This window comes from Monodelphis domestica, chromosome 2 (assembly GCF_027887165.1).
Source record: "Monodelphis domestica isolate mMonDom1 chromosome 2, mMonDom1.pri, whole genome shotgun sequence".
Lineage (NCBI taxonomy): Eukaryota > Metazoa > Chordata > Mammalia > Didelphimorphia > Didelphidae > Monodelphis > Monodelphis domestica.
The window spans coordinates 327,217,015-327,240,289 of NC_077228.1; the positions used below are offsets into that span (position 1 = coordinate 327,217,015).

The 23,275-nt window shown below is 36.3% G+C and overlaps 1 protein-coding gene across 6 annotated transcripts in view; it reads right to left on the reverse strand.

Annotated features, from left to right (window-relative positions):
• The window catches only part of FILIP1 (filamin A interacting protein 1), a 351,039-nt gene that overhangs the window by 248,810 nt on the left and 78,954 nt on the right, over window positions 1–23,275 (reverse strand). The gene's annotated exons all lie outside the window — the stretch shown is intronic.

Here is a 23,275-nt window from a genome sequence, read left to right on the forward strand (position 1 = left end):
TTGGAGCCCCATCAATTAAATGATGGTGTCCCCAAATATATTCTTTTGGGTACCAGGAAATCTGACGTACCAAAGTGATAACAAAGTCCACCAAGATAGCTTTCTTGAATCTTTTTGGAGCAGCAGTGACATAGGACGTAGGAAGATCAGGGTTTAAAAAATAATTATTAAACAGAGGAAGTTAGGTGGCTCAGTGGAGAGAACAGGGCTTAGAAGGATAAATGGAGGCATTCTTCCCCAGAATTTTTCAAACCTGCTTTATCCCATTCAAGCAAAGGATCTTTTTTGTCATTCCAAAAGCCTTCAGTAAGTCCACTCTTTCTAATGAAGTGCAGTCTTAAGCCTTTTTTAAATGTACTTCCAATGGAAGCCAAATTAAATATTATCTTTTGGAATCTCTCATATCTTAAAGAAAGTAACCAATTCTTATCCAAAAGTTTCTCAGCAATGGTATAAAGTGAGAGTGGTTCATGCACTTCATTTCTGACCTCAGTTGAAAATCTTATAAGGCGAACATCCCAGAGCTTCAGCTTCACCCCAATGAAATTCCTTGAATTACTAACAATTATTCACATTTATCCACTAGCCTCAGTAGCTTTTGTCCTTGTCCTTGAGACCACTCACTGTTCCCAAGTTAAATGCTGCCCTGTTCTAGAAAGGCTAACCATTCAACTCATATTCCCAGAACCTACTAAGAGTCACAATTCTAAATAAGTACAAGTTAGTTTGGGCATTTATCTATTTCAGTCTGGAAGCTAACTAAAGGAAGATAGCCAAGGGAACGCTGAGATAGGCTTCAGTTTTTTTAGTAGTCACTAAAAAGTGTCCATTAAAATGAGTGTTAGCTTATTTTGCCTTTGGTGATATGGTTTGTATATGTATATGTAAGAGAGACAAGGCATTCTGCTGGAATTAGAACTGTCCCAAACAAACTAATTTATGCAGAAACCTTTAGTGCTTTCAGAGTTTCCTACCACTGAGGGACACATTATTTGGAGGACCATGCTCAAGTTGTGTGTATAATATTTTTAGTGCCTACTATGTCCTAGATATTTTTGAACGCTCCATTTGTGACTTGCCTTTTCTTACCTCTGAGCTTTTGTACTAGTCATTTCAAACACAACCTCCTTCCACAAGAATGTATTAAACAAGATGCAATTAAGTGGCTCAGTGGCTAGAGAGCCAAGCCTAATGTGGGAGGTCCTGGGTTCAAATGCAACCTCAGACATTTCCTAGCTGTGTGGCCCTGGGCAAGTAATTTAACCCCCATTGACTAGCCCTTACCACTCTTGGAACCAATACATAGCATTAATTCTAAATAGAAGGTAATGGTTAAAAAAATTATTAAACAGAGGCAGCTAGGTGACTCAGTGGAGAGAAAGCCAAGCTTAGAGAAAAGAAGTCCTGGATTCAAATCTGGCATCCAGCTATGTAATTCTAGGCAAGTCATTTAACCCCAGTTGCCTAGCCCTTACCACTCTTCTGCCTTGGAACCGATACTAAATGATTGATTCCAAGGCAGAAGGTAGGGGTCAAAAAACAAAAAAAGAATTTATTATTAAATTATTAAATGCCTATATTGTGCCAGGCACTGAGGATATGAAGAAAAGCAAAAAGTCCCTGCCATCTCAAGGAGATCCTAGTCTAATGGAAGAGCTCATAGTCCAGTGTGAAAGGTAATATATACCAGGTCTTCCTGATTCCACAACCATTTCTCTTTTTGCTCTGCTGAGCTGCTTCTATATATAAATATACAAAAAGGATAAGAACACTTGCAAAGTAACATTGACGTATGTAAACTCTAATAGTGTAAATTTGGTGCATATAGAAATTAACCAGCAATCTGAGCTTTTTTCCATGGGCTAAGTCCAGGGAATATATTGAGAATTGGGGACAAGGAGGAAGGGGGAGGAATGGGAACTGTAGACGAAATCAAGGATCTTTCATTTTGCAGAAATATGCAACTTATATTTGCTTGCTTAAGAAGATAAGTCAGCTGAAAATTAATTAACCAAATGAGAGTTTCCAAAGTTAACACATTGCAGGCCCTCTAAAACTTCCAATAATTAAATAAAGTTTGCTGGATGTTATAAAGAAGGTGTTGCCATATGCAGCAAAAGGTCATTATAATGTATTTGGACTGGAAGAAAGCCAAAACAAACCAGTCATAACAAGAAGAAAATATCCGAATAAGTCATTGTAAAAGCATTCTGGTCAAACCCCAGACCCTCAGCCTGACTAATGTGCCTTATCTTGGTTTATTCTTACTCAGTCACTTTAGACTTCATCACCTTTCCTCAGGGTTGGTGAACTTTCCTTATTATCACCAGTTCATATCACTAGGCTCCAGTTTCATAGTGTCACTAGTTTTTGCTAGAGAATGCTAACCAACCTTTTCAAATCAAATCTCTTGGAATATATGTTTAACAGGTTAAAACAAGGAAGGGAATCAGAAGGAATAGCTGTGCTAACTGCTATCCCTATGCCTTGGTAGATTCAAAGTAGCCATATTTAATGATTCAAAACAATAGTCAACAGTCTTGGTATCCAAATAGCTAAAAGGAAGTTCTGTCCTTCTCAGAGGTCCTGTTGGCACAAAAGTTGAAGTGTACCCTTTTTGAACTTAAGAACCAGAGACATCAGACCCCTTTTAAGACTTTTTTTTAAAAACTCACATTTTGATTAACTTATTTTTTTTTAAGTCCTTACCTTCCATCTTAGAAACAATACTATGTATTGGTTCTAAGGTAGAAGAGTGGTAAAGGTTAGGCAATGGGGGTCAAGTGACTTGCCCAGGGTCACACAGTTAGGGAGTGTCTGAGGTATGATTTGAACCCAGGACCTCCCATCTCTGGGTCTGACTCTCAGTTCACTGAGCCACCCAGCTGCCCACAATTAACTTATTTTTATGGGATATCAGCCTGAGACTCAAGTACTTATTTTTCATTATTTTGTTCCTGTAAATTGATCTACATTTTTTTATTCTTTGTGAATTTTAAAAAAAGTGGATCTTAAATAAAACATTTGTTATCATCTTGGGTTGAGTATTAGGTAATTTTCATACAGTAGTTTAGGTTTAAGGGTTTGCCAAAAATATAGAGCTAAGAGGAAGAGAAGAAACAAGAGCATTAGAATAAAGCTTAACATAGCACGGATCATAAGAAGTCATTCTGTATGAGTAACTTGTACATCAAAGTACTCTCTGTAAGAGTCACAGTAAACCCCTGTATGCTCAGCATCCATAGCATGCCATACTTGTGGGAAAACATTTCCCTTTTTAAAGCCAAAATGAATGCCTGAACATTTTGTAAATGTTTACAAAGCAATATTTATGGACAGGTCATCTCTCTGCTCATGCTAAGATGAAAATGAGGATTTTTCTCACTTTCACTTTATAGCCAAACTATTCCCTTCCACCTTTCGTTTTTTTTTTTTTTAACAGAGTTATATTTTCAGCTTCTGCAATATCCTAGATAACGTTGACTACTTCATTTACTGTATGACTATTCTCTGGCAAAAAAAAAAAGGATATCACTGGTCAGAAATCTAAAAGCTTTATCATATAGTCCAACTTCCCATAGTCTTTATTAATATACTATATTCATATACTCACACAAATATTCAATCATTCAACAAACAATTACATGAAGTCTACTGTGGGCAAGGCAGGAGTTGGCCTCAAACCCAGGAACACCCAGGTTAGAATCCTGTATTTTACACTTTCAGGCTGTGTTCTATTAGGAATGTCACTTGACTTCTCAAAGTTAGACTCTCAAAGATTATCAATTTCAGGGGAAGTGCTAATCTACATTGGTAGAAGGAGTTTACTTACCTGGGAGTTCTTTAGAAAACATAGGTCTAAACCCTACAGGCAAGGCATAGATAATATATTCCTCTTCTTCCTAATATACATCTGTGAAGTCAATGATATTACATCTACAAAGTCATAACCATGAAAGTATAGTCAGAAGAAGATAAAACCCCTGTATTGGAAGGTATCTTATTTAAGTGACCATCTAGTTCAGAGATGTCCTACTCAATCCCTTTCCCAGGACACCTGGAATATAATTTAAATGTAATTGGGAAACATTTAAGAAAATAAGTAGAAATATAGTACAATACAGGCAATGTTAATTTGTGGTTTTTTTAAAGTCAATATGAAGCCACAAGGATCTATTTGAATCTGACACTAGCTTGTCTTCCTACTTCTAGAAAGGGCTTACTTCTCCTAACATATCTAATATAGATTAACTATCTCCTTTAATTCCTCAAAGAAAGAAGAAAAAACCAGTTAGTACTCCCCTAATAATTATTTTATGTAAGTTCAGTTATGCCATCAAAGATACTCAGTGTTGGGAGATGAAGGGTTAATGGCTAAACACTGCACCAACGTTGCTAGAAAATTGGACTATCTATCTGCCAAGACAAACACAGGAACTATATGAACACAACTACAAAACACTTTCCACACAATTAAAATTAGATCTATATAATTGGAAAAACATTGATTGCTCATTGGTAGGACAAGATAACAAAATAAAAATGACAATACTACCCAAATTAATTTACTTATTTAGTGCCATACCCATCAAATGATCAAGAAATGTTTTTACTGAATTAGAAAAAAAACATAACAAAGTTCATTTGGAGGAACAAAAGATCAAGGATATCCAGGGAAATAATGAAAAAAAAAAAGGTGAAGGAAGGTGGCCTAGTAGTACCAGATCTCAAACTATACTATAAAGCAGTGGTCATCAAAACAATTTGGTACCTGCTAAGAGACAGAAAGGAGGATCAATGGAATAGACTTAAAGTAAGTGACCTCAGCAAGACAGTCTATGAAAAACCCAAAGATTCCAGCTTTTGGGACAAAAATTCACTCTTTGATAAAAATTGCTGGGAAAATTGGAAGACAGTATAGGAGAGATTGGGTTTAGAACAACATTTCACACCCTCCATCAAGATAAACTCAGAATGGGTCAATGACTTGAATATAAAGAAGGAAACTATAAGTAAATTAGGTGAACACAGAATAGTATACCTGTCAGATCTTTGGGAAAGGAAAGATTTTAATACCAAGCAAGAGTTAGAAAAAATTACAAAATGTAAAATAAATAATTTTGATTACATTAGATTAAAAAGGTTTTCTACAAACAAAACCAATGCAACCAAAATTAGAAGAGAAGCAACAAAATCTTTGTAACAAAAACTTCTGACAAAGGTCTAATTACTCAAATTTATAAAGAGCCAAATCAATTGTACAAAAAAATCAAGCCATTCCCTAGTTGATAAATGGGCAAGGGACATGAATAAGCAATTTTCAGATAAAGAAATCAAAACTATTAATAAGCACATGAAAAAGTGTTCTAAATCTCTTATAATCAAAGAAATGCAAATCAAAATAATTTTGAGGTACCACCTTACACCTAGCAGACTGGCTAACATGACAGCAAAAGAAAGTAATGTATGCTGGAGAGGATGTGGCAAAATAGGGACATTAATGCATTGCTGTTGGAGTTGTGAATTGATCCGACCACTCTGAAGGGTAATTTGGAACTATGCCCAAAGGGCGCTAAAAGATTGATCCAGCCATAGCACTGCTGGGTTTGTACCCCAAAGAGATAATAAGGAAAAAGACTTGTACAAGAATATTCATAGCAGCACTCTTTGTGGTAGCAAAAAATTGGAAAATGAGGGGATGCCCTTCAATTGGGGAATGGCTGAACAAATTGTGGTATAAGTTGGTGAAGGAATACTATTGTGCTCAAAGGAATAATAAAGTGGAGGAATTCCATGTGAACTGAAACAACCTCCAGGAACTGATGCAGAGTGAAAGGAGCAGAACCAGGAGAACATTGTATACAGACTGATACACTGTGATACAATTGAATGTAATGGACTTCTCTACTAGCAGCAATACAATGATCCAGGACAATTCTGAGGGACTTATGAGAAAGAACGTTATTCACATCCAGAGAAAGAACTGTGGGAGTAGAAACACAGAAGAAAAACAACTGCTTGATCAAATGGGTCCAGAGGGATATGATTGGGGATGTAGGCTCTAAATGATCATCCTAGTGCCAACATCAACAACATGGAAATAGGTTTTGATCAAGGACACATGTGTGTCCACCCAGTGGAATTGCGCATTGTCTACGGGAGGTGTTGGGGTGGAGTGGAGGGAAAGAACATGATTCTTGTAACCAATAAAAAATATTCTAAATTGACTAATTAAATAAAATTTTAAAAAATAAAATTGGATTTGGGTCTTGGGGGGGGGGGGGGTTGGAGAAAGTGCCAAAGTCAAGAGAACAGACAGGAGAAGTCACCAAAATGAAAGTATTCAAAATGAAACAGGATGGCAAAAAATAAAAAACAAAACAGACTGAGAAAAAGGCTGAAGTAACAGAAAAACCAGGACCACCTCAAGGAGAAGTCAGAAGTCCTGAGACATTTGATCATCATACAGGTAAATTGTTTACACTTCCACCTTTCTTTTGAGGACTGTTCTCAAAGCAAATCTGACTACAGACATTTCCCTGCAATGTGACCCTGGGCAAGTCACAGCCCCAATTGCCTAGCCTTTCCACTCTTCTGCCTTGAAAATGTTACTTGTAACATCCATTTTAAGACAGAAAGTAAAGGTTTCTTAAAAAATATTTTTAAAAAAAGACTGTTTTCAAAGGGGATACTTTGTAGGGCTCAGGAACTGGGCATAAGTCCTCTTGTAGAGTACCTAATATTTTATGATCTGTATTTTTAAGATCATCATTGTGACTGTTCACCTTTTGCTTATAACAAGAGTCTCCCAGCCCCCTGTGCAAGCAATGATGCTGCTGAAATTCCCAAGGCAGGCTAGCTGCTGGGGCATTAGAGGACCCAGGGCCCAGAAGGACCTTTACATCATGGAAATATTGAAATTGCTCCCAGGTTTAGAGGAAGACTAGACAAAACAGGAGAATGGAAGAGAAGATGTGGCTCTCTGGTCCCTCTTACCACCTTTCCAAAAGAGAACTGGAATTCACTTCTCAGGTAGAGGCCTAGGAAAAACCTTTCTTGAATGATGGAGTCTGTAGCATTGCAGAAGACCTGACAAAAGGAGTAGTGTAGAATCATGGGCCCACTTTCATGACTAACATCTGCACTCAGCATTGAGATTTAAGAAGAAGTTCATTAACCCTTCTGGTTTGTTTAATGATATAAATTATCATTGCCTTTTTTAAAAAATTAAAATAAAAAGTCAGAGCATCTAAATTTTTTTTTTTATTTTAAGATGATTTATTATCCCAATCCTAGGTCAAAAATAGGGATGCAGCATAGCATGGTGGCCAGGTAGTCAGAAAACTTGGGTTCTTGTCCTGCCTCTGATATGCACAGTCTATGTGACAAGGTCCTTAACTTCTCAATGCCACCAAGCAGCTTTCTAAGATTATAAATTACAGAGGCTTGTCAATTTGTATCAATAAAAGGAATTTTTGTTTCAAGAGTTCCCTGAAATTATAAAGTCATGGGAATAGGCTCCTCAATAATAACTACCCTCTGCCGGTGTATAAAATTTGCAATCAACAAAATGAAGATGAAAATTCATGAGCTTTCCCAATTATACCTTCTCCTCCTATAAGTACTTGGTGGGAAATATGTGGACAAGTCAGTGGTTGGTAAAAATACAAATAAACTATTTACTTATCCTCAAATCCAGACCAATGACCCCTGACCACTCCAGTACCCACCTATGCCTTTGTTCAGCAGGCTCCAGGGGGAAGTTCACTTGGGGCCTTTGTCTTCTGAAACCAAGAGAACAACAGTATTTTTATCTATTTCCCTATCAAAGTGGGATGTTAAAAAAAGAAATGAACTCCAATTATTCTTCTAAACTATTTTGGTAAACTTTTTTCAAAACATTTCCTCACGGCTTTGAAATCATATGCAAAGTTCAATAAATCATAAAAATGGAGCACAACAAAAAGGATGTATTTTTTTTTAACTGAGAACTCTGAGAAGTTGTTTGAAATTGTCTATTATAAGAAGTATGGGGAAGAATTAAAAGCAATAACGGACTTTACAAAACTCATCTCAAATGGACTTACATGCTTCAAAAAGTCTAAATTACTCTTTCTTACTATTCAAGACTTTTAAAAAAATCTGTCATTGCAAGAGAATTCAAAGAAGTTACAGGTTAAGTCACAGAGCTTGACCCTTTAAGCCTTGGTCTCATAAAAATGGCTACAATAAAACAGTTTCCTTCTGCATTTTAGGCAAGGCTTTGAAATACCCACCCAGCCTGCTGTGATGGGAATTTTCTACCACCTCTTATGTACAAGCATCATTTCACCAAGCTGGAAATAATGGTCATTGTCAAGGGTCAGTAAACCATTATTAAGCTCCTACTACGTGAAAACTCTGAATGGGGTCAAGAAGAGTCTGTCGTGCCTGAACAACAATGTGTTGGGAACTGTTAGGGCACCGTAAAAATCAATATCATTTCAAGAACATTCTAATATTTGCCTGTGTGAATACATCTATTTACCAGAATGAGGTACAATGTTGTGTCAAGGGAAGTTCATTCACTCCACCTTCTGGAGGGCTGACTGGTTGATCCAGATTCTCTAAATACCAAAGTTACTTACTGGTATGTCAATAAAAGAAGGCGGTGGGAACTGACCAGGCTTTTTTGCCCAGATGGCTGGAGAGAGACAGGGAATGGGGGAGAGGAAGATATTTGGAGCCTAGGAACACGTGGCTTGAGATCTTAGAGTAAGGCAGAGAGATTTAACTATATGCTTAGCTACCTTTTCTATTAATTAACTTTATAAAAATTAATAAATGGGAGATATATTAATTTTACTTATAACAATGTGTTCTAATGTTCATGGAAAGAAAAAAAATTCAATTCAATAGTTCTTCTGTTTCTACTGAGATGGCTCAAAAGAAATGTCAGAAGATCTTGTATTGATCTGCACCTCCAAGGCAAAATGCAAGAACTAACTCAATTAAACAGGGCACTATTATGGGCAAAAGCATTATGTTAAGTGATTGCAGGTCCACAAAGATGATTCCTGCCCTCAAGAAATTTATAATCTAATGGAAAATAAGTTTACACAAATATCTATAGTGCAATAGCATGTTTAAAATGCTGAAAGAGATGCTACAAAAACAGTATTATGGAGTAAGGGCAGGTTGGTGGCCCAGTGGATTGAGAGCCAGGCTTGAAGATTGGAGGTCCTGGGTTCAAATTTGACCTCAGACACTTCTTAGCTGTGTGACTGTGGGCAAGTCACTTAACCCCCATTGCCTAGCCCTTATAATTTTGCTTTTCAACTAGTAATTAGAATCTTATTCTAGGATTTTGGAAGTAGAAACACAAGAAAAACAACTGCCTGATCACATGGGTTAATGGGGATATGATTGGGGATGTAGACTTTAAGCCCATGATGGTGAACCTATGATATGCATGTCAGCACTGACACACAAAGCCATTTTCAATGACACGTGGCCACATGCGGGCTCAGTGTGCCTAGGGGTCTAGCCAGGAACCTCAAGCTTGCAGCTGTGGCCATGACCATGCCCTGGCCCGGTGGGGGTTGGGGGATGGGTGGGGCTACTTCACACACTGGCTGTAGGGATGAGGGGCAAGCAGTGGGCAACTTGCATCAGACAGCTGGGGTGAGTAGGGCTCCTATGGGGTCAGGGAGCAGGAGCACACAAGGGCAGGCAGGCTGGTGGGCAGCAGTTGCTGCTCTTACGGTGCCCAGGGGCCAGCCAGCTGGGGAGGAGCAGGGATAGGTCAGGCAGGTAGAAGACTGGGTGGGGTTCCAGCCCATGTGCAAGGGAGGAGTGCGAGTTTCCTTGATACAATACTGGGAAAAGCTTAGTAGCCTCGTTCAGGTGAGGCATCTTCACTGAGCTCTCTCAGAGTTTAGGCTGATTCTTTTCTCCTTTACCTTCCAAGCACTATCCTCTTAGGGAAGCCTCTAATCTTCTTCAAAGACCTCTTTGAACTCCCCCTGGCAAAGGCCAGGCGGGAGAAATCCTATACCCTTTCCCTCTCTCTTCTCCTTAATTCCTTTCCTCTATATTAATTAAACCACCATAAAATTTCCAAACTGACTTGGGTACTTTATTTGGGATATTCCCTGGCAACCAAATTAATTTAGATTGTCACAACCCTAAAATTACCCTTACCGTCCATAGCACCCCACACAAGTTAAATAATATCAAGACCAACAAAAGAAACCGATTGACAGATGAACAAATAAGTCACTAAGCAGGTAAGTTAAATAATTAGTTTTTGGTTTATTAAATATAGTCATATATTACAATTATACATTTTTGTTATTTAAACTATAAATATCATAAAAGTATGTTTTTTTTTCCTTAAAGTGACACACCACTCGAGTTATGTTTGGATTTTTGGTGAATTTTGACACACCGAGCACAAAAGTTTGCCCATCACTAAGAATCATCCTGATGCAAATATTAATAAAATGGAAATGGGTCTTGATCAATGACACATGTAAAACTTAGTAGAGTTTTTTGTTGGCTATAGGAGGAGGTTGGGAAGAGGGGAGGGAAAGAACATGAATCATGTAACCATGGAAAAATATTCTAAATTAATTAAATAAAATTTTTCAAATAAAAAATTGATTACAAGAAAACAAAGAATCTAGTCTAAGACAATAAAGATACATATATTATGGAGGGTGAGGGAAGGAAGGCTTACATTCAGTTCAGGATGTCAGGGAAGGATTGTGGGAAAAGTGAGATAGAAATAGAGCTTTGATATAGAGTTTAATGATCAGAAAGGATTTTGACTAGTGAAGGTGTAGATAAGAGGCCATCCTAAGTGAAGGAGGCAGCATAAATTATTTAGAGCACTGGGAGATATAATGGAATTATGATATATAATGAGGTATAGAACAGAGATGGAGAGCAGGTGGAGGATCATAGAATTGGACTAAGAGCTATTTAGATTTTGAGGTAATCTGGTCCAACTTCCTCTTCATTTTACAGGTGAGGAAACTGAGGCCCAGGGAAGGTGAGGGACTTAGTTTACCTAGGTTGTCCTGACCATGCATGGCTGAGACAGTAACTACTAGTTTCCAGGGGGGTAAAGAGCTGTGGAGATGACTTTGCTTTTTGCCTGTATAATTAACTAGAAATATACCTCAGTATCAGACCAGTGACTTGGTTAATGCTTTTTTCCTTACAGCTTCAGGAACTATTTGCTTTTTAATGGTCCCCACCTTTTATTCCAGACTTGGGTTTTGCTACTCCCTAATACAATACAATGCTTTTTGTTTTGTCTTTGTAACCCTAGTGACTAACAAAGTTCAGTGCATATAGTAGGTCCCTAATAATTGCACAATTCCTGAGGCAGGGCTTTCCTTTTTTCCCCTTGGGGCTGATAGGGTGCCAGGGGATGTTCATTTGTTTTTTACTCTTGGAAATAACAGTTTAACAAAAAAGCCATAAAATGCCAAGTTCCCTCTTGGTTTAGTACCAAGAACACAGTTCACTCTTATTCATGCCCTGCCACACACACACACACACATACACATACATGTAAACATAAAATCATTATCTCTCAGAATTAGAAAAGATATTAGAGATCATTAAGTAAAACAACTAACAAAAAGGGAATCCTACAGACAACACCCAAATTGTCAGAATGAGGTCTAGATTGGTCTTCTGTGTCGTATATGATACTTTCTGAGAAATGAAATTATCAGCTGAGCAATTTAAGCTTTTTTAAGTTAGAAGAAAATAAACTTGAACAGATTTCTGTGAAGATGAAGCACAACATCACAACCATGTTCTAACTAGGTGCCAACTTTTATGTTCTGAATGAGGGACTCCTCGTCCATTTCCTCCATTTCTCCTGGTAACTGGAATCATATTTCTAAAAAAATCCTAAGCTATTTCACATTCCCTGGGCAAGCGTCATTGAAACACCGGGAAAGCTAGTGTCTCTCTTGATGCTAGCTGTCCCGGGTACCTGCCCAGTCCTTCTCCCTCTGAAGTTAGGGAAATGTGTCAAAGGCACCATCAAAGTCTATCATTATGAGACAAAAAGCAATGAAGCAAGAGAGAAAAATTCTGAACAATGACTGCTAGGAGTGGAGAAGCATTCCTGAGACCTCAAGGCCATCTGACTGTATTAGTCATTTTCTGTCTAAATACAAGAGGTTTCTGGAAGTCAATCTAGAGAGTTCCTGCTTTATATAAGTGGACATAAAGTGATTTTTACATGATGTGAATTTGCCTGAGGGTGTGGGATGGAGAGGATAGAGGGAAGCAAGAAGGGGGGCCTGGAATGGGAGGGGGCTGGCATATGGTTCAGGAACACCTGGAGGCCTGGGACAGAGAAGGAATGAAGGGCCAGAACAGTCAAACACACAGTAGGCAGACATGTGAAGGCCAGACATAAACACAGATAGGAGAAAACTGAAGACAAACAGGGGTAGGGGGCAAATGACAGGGCAGGTAATCAAGGCAAAGGTCTCTTCCCTCAGACACACCAGAGGTCTCAAGCTAACCTCCTGATCCAGAGTCTCCATGCAAGTTCTGCTTTCACTTGCTGGTTTTTTGGTTTTTTTGTTTTAGTGGGGGTGTTGGAAGTCACTGAGCACTGGGCCAAGGGTCAAGAGCAGAGAAAGCAAAAAGCATTATACTGTACAATAAAATTAATGAGTGTTTTTTTTAATGCAGGTTTATTACAGAATTCTTTAGGAAAATTTAGGTAATTTTCTCTAAGTAAATTCTTTAGGAAAATTTTAAGTCAAAGTTGCATAATGTGAATTTATATAAATCAAGAATTGTCTATAGACTAAGTCACTAGACTATGTTAATTTCTTTCATTATGTATAACTCCTAGCACATGAGTGTTTAGTAAATACTTAATAACATCAATATTTATTTAATAATGATAGTAAATCTGAAAAATAATAATTAAAAGAAGGTACCTAAAGTTTCAATGAGGAGAAAGAATGTCTTTATCAAAATTTCAGAAGAGACAAAAAGATAAGATGAGAAAGGATGAATTAGCAAAAATGAAGTCAATTAAATAATATTCAGAGGGAAAAAAAAAACCTGAATTTGTTCCTTAAAGCTATTTTCACTAATTATGGGACAGAGCACTGGTGAATTGTTTTGTTTTGTTTTATTTTTTGAGGGGAAACAGGGAGTCTGAAGGACTTTCATAGGAAGGAACAGCAGAGGTATGGCCTAAAAGACATAATAGAACTTGCTCATCTCTACCTACCATGCTTTAGAAGGGATTCTCAGTTAATATAAAAGTCTCACTGAGAAAGGTTTCAATTCTGTGCTACTAGAGCCTTTGGAGCATACCCAGATCAGCTAACATGAAGATGTCTTGAGGGTCTCCTGGGCATGCCTAGATCCCTTAGGGTAGAAGCACTCTTTTTTACATCTATCATGTGGGCAAATATAACCTCTTTTTGTTGGGGGGGGGTAGTTTGAGGTGAACCCCCTAGGTTAGGAATGGATACCTTTTGCAAGAATGCAAGACTCCAAAACTTAGCTTCTAAATAAAAAGAAATTTATTAATTTGGAATTCATGTTGATTTAGGCTAGAAGGACAGCATAGATGGAAAACTGCCTCCAGGAGGACATCAATTCTGGGGTCTTTATATTCTTTACAATAGGTGATATACATGACATAGCCAATCTATCTCTGTTTCTATCTCAAAACCTAAAGGATATCCAAGGAGGATAATTCTCTCAGGGGACTTTCCCTTTGATGTAGCAGAGTCTTATCAGGAGTTATCACATATTTGGGGGTTAATAGTCTCAAGGATGCAAGGAAGCAAGGGAATTTTCCTGCTTAGTTTGGCCTGAAACACTTCTGTCGTTTGGATTTGTAAGATAAATCTAGAGTCCCACATCATTTTGGTTGACTACAAACAGAATAGGCTGACATCCCTAAAATTGGAAAGGTGTAGATAGTTCTCTCTGCTGCTCTTTCTCGTTTAGCTCTTTTTTATGTGCTTATTCCTGCTGTGTCAAGAGGATGAACATCACAATTTGCCCAGGGTACAGAGCCATGAAGTAAACCAGTGAGAAAGGAAAGACCCCATTTTCCTGTTGACCCCCTTTTTTATTCCAACTCTGAGAAATGGTTTTATTCCTCTTCTGTTTGTTCCTCTTCTGTTTCATTTGTCCTTCTGGGTTTCAGATGCCAGTGGTGATCCCCACTTGACATGGTAGTTTGAACCATGAAACCTTGGTGCAAGGATGGTACACTCAGGCAGCCCAGCAGAGGGGAGCCAAGAAAAGTTGGGGTACCTAGAACTTGAACACAAGGAAGGTTTTGAACTTGGACCTCAGATCATATGTTCTCTAGGAATTAAGCTAAATTACAAACCTAATTCCTTTCCCTTTCCCAGAAAATGAGGTAGAACAGAAGGGAGGGCAATTATGAATTTGTGGATCTCATGTTTTGGGGAGTAAATTTATATATTCATAACTATATCATTAAGTAAATGTTTCTTTGTAAAAGCTAATCTGACTGTTCGTGGCTTAATGGAACTAAAGTACAGTGGACCCCCTTCAAGGAACTTCAGGAGATACCACTGATGTGGGATGGAATCATATGCAGAGCCTAGAAACTCCAAGCCCCATCAAGGTTGCCAGAGAACCATAGAGGAGATATGAAATATAACCTACTTGGCCTTTAGGAAATAGAAGGGGGAATTTGGGGGAAAGGGAAGCAGCCCAATGTTATACTTGTATCTGTATCAGATATATTTATGAATCATTTGCATTTCTTCTTACTTTTCTGTTTTGATGATGACCCCATCTACATGGAGAGTGCAGATGGCAACCGATCCATCCGTCTGTCTCCTCACCTTACGTACTTCTTTTCCATGCACTCCCATAACTCCTCTAAAGAGGGTCCCTTCAACATGGTATGAACCTTCTTCTGGATCACTGACATTATATGTATACTAATGAAAAACTGCAACATTTATTTTTTATTTTTTACTATACGGTCTGCCTGTCTCCTATTATGTCTATCTCTTGGATAAACATTTTTAACTCTTATTTTTTGTTATATATTAAAGCTGAGTCACACTTTTTTGAGTCACATTCTTGATGATTCTTTCCATCACCTTTTGGGTGACCTGCTACTTTAATTCTTTGAAGAGTCTGATATTCCATGATTCTTAGCCATATGGCATCACTGAAGGAATATTGGTATAAAAACATGGGCCTTTGTTTTAGGAAACCATTTGGGATCATTAACTACACTACACATGCCCTTAATATAATCCAGACAATTCTCTTTCTCCTGCTCCACACTTCAAAAAAAAAAAGATTTACTATGCCTTTTGTTTTATATATTAGTCATTTCTGAAAATGTGATCTTCCACCCCACCCCCATAGCATTCAGAAATGAAACCTGCCCACGTGATAAAGAAAAGCTAAGCAAAACAACTGATATCAAGACTATATCTGACAACGTGACAACATCCTGTATCCCCATCAACCCCTCTGCCAAGAAGAGAGACTAGTTATTATAATGTTACTGTTTGGCTTTTTTTGTGTATTCTTTTTGTTTCTTACCGTTATCGCCCTCCTATTTAATTCTGATCCTTTTCACAGATAACATAATGCTAATTGTGAATCCCAGAATTTCGCATAAATGAGATACACAAGCATTCAAAAGAGATTACCCCAAATAGCCACACAGGAAAAACCATTTGGATAAAGAAAGCTTATTATCCAGGCTATGATATGTACTTGGATATGGAGACCACAAAACTGTCACATTAGTATGTATACTGCAGATGTCCACTGATGATCATTAATGGTAATAATAATTCATATATTCCCTAACAGAGGTAGCATGGGATAGTGAAAGTACTTAGTTTGGACTCAGAAGGACAGATTCAAATTTCACACCTGATCTTTAAAAATATGACCCTCAAGGAATCATTTAACCTGCCCTCATGGAGCTTGCAATACAGTTGGAGATACAAGACAAGAAACACATGAAATAATTAGAAATAATTCAAAAATGATGAGATCTGGATTTGAACCCCCATACTACCACAGTCTCTTTGCATGACCTTGGCAAGTCATTTAACCTCAAAAAGATCATTAAATAATGCGCCCAAGATCACTTGGTGAGGGTGTGGCAAAATTGAGACTCAATTCCAAATTTTATTGCTTTAAGTATCCTCATCCATGAAATGGGGATAATAATACATGCACTCTTTCCAGTACAGGACTACTATAAAGATCAAAGGAGATAGTGTCTATGAAAACACATTGTACACAATAAAGCACTTTTAAATTGTAAGCACTGAATTGGATCACAGATATTAAAGTAGAACCTCAGAGGTCACCAATTCCAACTCTGTCATTTCATAAATGAGGAAATTGACAATCATATTGGATAAACCGTGCTTTGCTCAAGTTCAGTAGAATCAGGTAAGCAGAGGTAAGATTTGAATGTTGTCCTCATACTCCAAACCCCACTCTTATTACCACATGATGCTGCCTCACTTGTGACTGTTATGTGTTAAGTATCATCACATGCCAACATATAGTATAGAAATAAGAACTATGGACAATCAGCAGGGGGAAAAAAGAATGGTATCAAAATTATCATGGAAGGTTGTTGAGGTTATGGAACTTATTGGTTACTCACAAAATATAGAAGAACCTGGAGAGATAGAAACACCACAACTATAAAAAATAATACCTGCTGGGAAGCCAAGTGCTACTCCATCCCACAATGTCTGATTAGTAGTAAGAAGTCTCATTCATAACCTCAGAAGACTTAAATTATGTGTTAAGGGATTGCGCTCAGACACTGGGATGGAATGGGTAAATGATGGCAATGGTCTCCTGGGCACAGAGAAATAGGAAAGATTTGACTTGTAAGAAAAAGGATAATCTAAATGGTATGGGAGGGTCTCTTCTAGTTGTGTATTTCATGAGAATTGGAAAAGAAACAAAGGTCAGCCAGTTATAGAAGTAAACAACTTGCCATGGTTGTCAACATCAAGATTTATAGAGATAATTCACATGGTAAAAAAAGATGCCTTTAAGGTCAAGGATGATGTTAAGGTTATGAGGAATGGAGTTAACTAGAAGTCTAAACTGAGATGATGGTATACTTGCACCAATGATTTAAGCACCACGGTATCAGAGAAGACCTTTTCTATCTTTAAATACTAGCACTTTCTTGGGAAAGCAAAGCTGTATTCATGTTAGCCAAGAAATGTTTTATAAAAAGAAATGCTATACTCATCTATTCCAGTAATATTTGTAGCTACTAGGAGATATTATTCTCCTACTAAGTGATCTATATTTGACTTCTGGGGAAAATCTTGGGAATCTATAACTTTAAAGTAAAGGCTCCTTATTCATTGAGCCACATTAATGTTTGGATAGAATTCATCCAAATTCCAAATCCTGATTTTATGAGAATTCAAGAGAAAATAACCCCCAAAAGATCTTGGTTGAACTCTAGCTCCAATTAAAAAAAGATTCAATTATTTTTTCATAACTTTAAACTTCAAGTCAAACTTAGTCTGGGTTAGTTAATATAGTCAATGTGATGGCAAGAGGTGAAAAAGATCAAGGTTTTGAAAGCTTGAGCCAACTATGAGCCAGGTAGGTTTCACAAGGATCACAAAGGAAATTAGGTGAAAGAATATGAAAAGACAATTCAGCATAAACTCATCACCATTCATGGAAATAGTCCTATTATTATTATTCCTGGATCTAGTCCTTGTCCTATTAGTAATATTAAGAACTATCTGTTATCTTTATAAATTATGGGAAACACATTTTAAATAAAAAAGGAACATGGGAGCTTTGAAAAATTCAACTGATTTTTAATGTGTCATGCTTTTTTTCTACTCTTTGATAAAATCTTTTGTGGAAGAACAATCTGCAAAATTAATTTAAAACTTTTCAGAAGATTTTATACATAGACTAAACTATGAAGAAATTAGAAATTTTATAAGAAATTAGGATATCTTTTTTGTGAACTTTATTTTTGAAATATAGTAGTCTACATATGTACTAGATTTATAAATAATAGACAAAGAAATGTTTTGAGTCACTTAAAAATAAAACAGCAGATCAACTGCTAAAAATAAGCTGAAAGGAGAGACAAAATAAAAGTGTTCTAATTCAAAATAACATTCTTTGGGGGCTAATGAATCCTATGACAATAGGAAAATATAAATATACTAAAGCTAATAAATACATTTCACTTGGATACCTTTCTAAATTTTAAGTTCTTATATTCATGGAATCAATAAACTAACAGATCATGTTCATAGGAATTTAGGATCTTAGATTTGGAACCAGAAGGGACTTTAAAGACTGCATTTGCAGATAAGAAAATTGAGGCTCAGATAGTTTATGTGATTTATCTATAATCATATAGGAGAATGGGGTAGATTCACAGATTAGAAATAATTCTGGGGAGTCATGGCAAAACAATGTTAAAAGGAAAACACAATAGCATGCAATCCAACCATTAATTTAATTCAACTCAATTTTACAATTATTTATTGAGTACTTACTCTGTACAAGACATCAAGAACTAACGTCTGGGGGCAGCTGGGTAGCTCAGGGGATTGAAAACGAGGCCTAGAGATGGGAGGTCTTAGGTTCAAATTTGGCCTCAGACACTTCCCATCTGTGTGACCCTGGGCAAGTCACTTAACCCCCATTGCCTAGTCCTTACCACTCTTCTGCCTTGGAGCCAATACACAGTATTGACTCCAAGATGGAAGGTAAGGGTTAAAAAAAAAAAGAACTAATGTCTGTGCTATGGTTTTATAAGAAAAGAGAGACAGAGTCTGTCTTCAAGGGGCTTATATTTCAGTGGGGAAAATAACCCTATATAAAAGGAGGTTAAAGAAGTATGGGAAAGTTGGAGGGAGGTTTCCAAAAGGAGCAACTTTCCAACACATCTTTCCCAAATGTCTCTCCTACTCGCAAATGATACTGGTTCCCCTCTTGTCTCCTGCATTGTTGATTCATTCAGTGCTGTGAATTTTTTTTTTAAGTGGACCAACTTTCTTCTCTCAATGCAAAGTTTCCTTATTTCCTTCCTAAAACTAAGCTCTCAATCTGCTCTGGCATTTCATCTCATCTTGTCTTCTCTGGGGACACTTCAGGAGGCATCCCCTCTCTTCCATCTACTTGTGATCTTTCACTCCACTGTCTTCTTCCAGTACATATTCAGATCTTCCTCAATCCTAAAAAAAGACTTTACTTGACACTTCTGTCCCCTCCAACTACAATCACACCTCCCTTCACAGTCTCTCTTCACAGTCAAACTTCTTCAAAACTGTCAGCCACAATGCCTCTACTAATTTATTATATATTCTTAGGATTATAGATCAAGAACTGGAAGAAACCTCAGATGCCATCTAGTCCAATTCTCTCATTTTACAGATGAGGAAAATGAGTTCCGGAAGGCCAAATGATTTGCCTGAAGTCACACACACATCAAAGGATATGTTTTGAATTAAGTCTTCTGCCTTCAGAGGCAATACTTTCTCTATTATTTGCTTTCTTTTTGTTACCATTTATTTTCATGTATTTTACATTTAACATAATAAAATATATAATATCAACAATATCATAATATATAATTTATTTTAAATATGTAATAAATTATAATAAATATGCTTATCCAAGAGAAACAAATTCTTATATTACCTATTTCTAAAAATCTTTGTCTTATTCTTTTTCTTCTTCTCTCCTATCTCTCCCCCTTTCCCAGGAAGGCAGGTAATATGATATAACCTATACATATATTATCATATAATGCATATTTCCCAGGGCCCTGCTCACTCAGCATGTGAAGACTGCTTCAGCTGAACAGAAGGAAGAAAGCAATAAGAAGGTTCAACGGCTGAGATGGCGACGCAGCAAAGCACTGTGGAGTGCTTAGGGCGTGTTGGAGCACAAAAGACAACACGGCCATCCAATGCAGCTGAGGAAGTCTCCAGGTGTAACGATTTTTTGTACCACTGGATCCAGGCTTCCAACGCAGAGAGAGTAGGACTGTCTCTGTGCATTGACTTTTCCACTCAAATCTCCTTCACACACAAGTGTCTTTGTACACACTCATCTATCATAGATGAAAACGTACAAAGACAATCGTCATCCTCAGTTACCAAGAGACTACTATTATACTATATTTCCTATTCATCATATTATAAAACAAAATACATATTGCTTACACTAGAGAAAATTTTATGGAGAAAATAAAGTGAAGAATAATATGTTTCAATTTGCATTTAGACTTCATCTCTTCCTCCTAAGGTGGTGGAGAGCCTTTTTCATCCTGATTCCCTTAGAGTTGTCCTGGATTCTTGCTTTGTTGATAATAGTTGTCACTCACAGTTGATCATTATGCATTATTGTTGTTACTATGTACAACATTCTCCTTGTTTGGTTCACTTCACTTTGCATCACTTCATGTTTTTTTGTGATCATCTAGTTTGTCATTTCTTATGACACAATTGCATTCCATTATAATCATATACCACAACTTGTTCAGCCATTCCCCAATTGATGGATATCCCTTCAGTTTCCTGTTCTTTGTCACCACAAAAAGACCTGCTATAAATATTTTAGAACACAGAGCTTCTTTTCCTTTTTCCTCGATCACCTTAAGGTCAAAAGCTATATACAGTTTTGCAACTTTTTGAGTATAATTCCATATTGATCTCCAAAATGATTGGATTAGTATACAGTTCTACCAACAATGTATTAGTTTCTCTATTTTCCCACATTTCGTCCAACATTTGTCCTTTTGCCCTTTTATAGTTTTAACCAATCTGATAGGAATGAGAAAATATCTCAGATGTATTTTTATTTGCATTTCTCTAATCAATAATTTAGAACATTTTTCCATATATATATAGCTTTGTTTTCTTCATCCAAAAACTGTCTGTTCATGTCATTTAACCACTTATCAACTGGGGAATGGCTTATGTTCTTATATATTTGACAAATATTTCTACATATTTTGTATATGAGACTGCTATCCAAGAAACTGTCTATAAAAAATTTCCCAAACATATTGCTTCCTTTCTAATCTACTACATTAGTTTTGTTTTTACAAAACTATATTAGTTTTATTTGTATAAAACCTTTTCTATTTAATATATTCAAAGTTATCCATTTTACATTTCACAAAGCTTTTTAACTCTTTTTATTTATAAATTCTTCTCCTATCCATAAATCTGATAGGATATATGTTCCCTGTTATTCTAATTTGTTAAACTCTCTTTATATTTAGATCATGTATCCATTTTGATCTTATCTTGGTAAATGGTATAAGATATTGGTCTACATCTAGTTTCTGTCAAACTGTTTTCATTTTCCAAACAATTTTTGCCAAATAGTGAACTCTTATTCCAAAAACTCGGGTCTTTACCTTTATCTTACACAAGTTTACTATAATATTTTATGGCTGTTTGTGGTATGTCAATCATGTTCCAATGATTTACTTTTCTATTTCTTGGCCAGTACCAGATAGTTTTGAGAATTACTGCTTTACAATATCATATGAAATCTGGTACTGTGAGACCTCTTTCCTTAACATTTTTTCATCATTTCCTTTGATTTCCTTGCCCTTTATTCCCAAATGAATTTTATTTTTTTTCCTCATTCAATAAAGTATATTTTTTGGTAATTATTTGGGATGACATTAAATTAGTAGATTATTTTATGTAGGGTTGTCATTTTAGTTATATTTGCTCTGCCACATCCATGAACAATTAATATTTTTTCAATTATTTAAATCTGTCTTTATTTGTATAAAAATGTTTTATGATTATGTTCTCATAGTTTCTGAATTTGTTTCCAAAGCTATGCTCCCAAGTATTTTATTCTATCTGTGATTAATTTTAAAAGGGTATATTTTACTCTCTCTTCTTACAAGACATTTTAAATAATTTATGGAAATGCTTATGATTCATATGGGTTTGTTTTATATTCTGCTACTTTACTAAAATTAGTGATATTTTCAATTAACATATGTTATCATAATATCTGCAAAAAAAGATAGTTTTATTACCTCTATACCCATTGTGATTCTTTCCATTTCTTTTTCTTCTCTTATTGCTATTGCTAGCATTTCTGGTACAGTATTAAATTATATTGGTGATAATGGTTATCCTTGTTTTATTCCTGATCTTATAGGGAAGGCTTCTAACTTATCCCCATTATAGATAATGTTTCCTGATGACTTTAAATACATACTTCTTATTAATTTAAGTAAAAGTCCATTAATGCCTATGCTTTCAAGTATTTTAATAGAAATGAGATGTATTTTGACAAAAGTTTTTCTCCATCAATTGATATGAGCATGTGATTTTAAATTACTTTTCTTGTTGATATAATCAGTTATGTTTTCCTTATATTAAACAATCCCTCCATACCTGGTATGAATCCTGTTTCATGTTAAGTATCCTCTTAAAAGCATTGTATTCCTACCAAAATTTAATCAATTCTTAAAGTGATGAAATATCATTTTTCCATCAGTCCATCTCCAATCTTAAGAATACAAAATGAAATAAGAACAATTAAGACAATTGTTAAGTCAGACTCATTTCAGTTTGCCAGTCACTATTTTACCCCACTTGCAGGCCATAACAATGCCTTTTAGTGTAAACCTTTTAGCTGTGCATCTAAGAACAGATTCACTGATCATGGCCTGATCTTTTGTAATTATTATGCCAAATAAAACTTTTTTTCAGTCTTTACCCTGATTTCTGTGCATTTACTAATTTGACCACATCCTCCCTCTGAGCTTCATCCTCCTCCCTTAGTTTTTGAAACATCCCACTCTCCTGATTGTACTACTTTTCTAACTACTCCTCTTTTTCTATAGCTGGTTTCTCATCCTTATCTGAATACTTGAGGTAGATATTCTCCAAGATTATGTCCAAGATTATGTCTTGATATCCCACTGACAAATGAAATTCAACATATCTAAAATGGAATTTATTATATCTCCCCAAACTACTACTGCTTTCAATATTTCTGTCTATGTAAGCAACCATTAATCACTCAGTGACCCATGTTCAAAATCTTGGCATTTTTAACTTTTCTTCCTTCTGTAGCTCAACTATCCAATCAGACAATAAATCCTTTTAATTCTGCCTCTACAACATCTTTTATATTTGTTTCATCTGCTATAGTCCCACTACATCACAGAAACTCATTATAATCTATCTCCTTATAATATTGTGATATTCTCCTA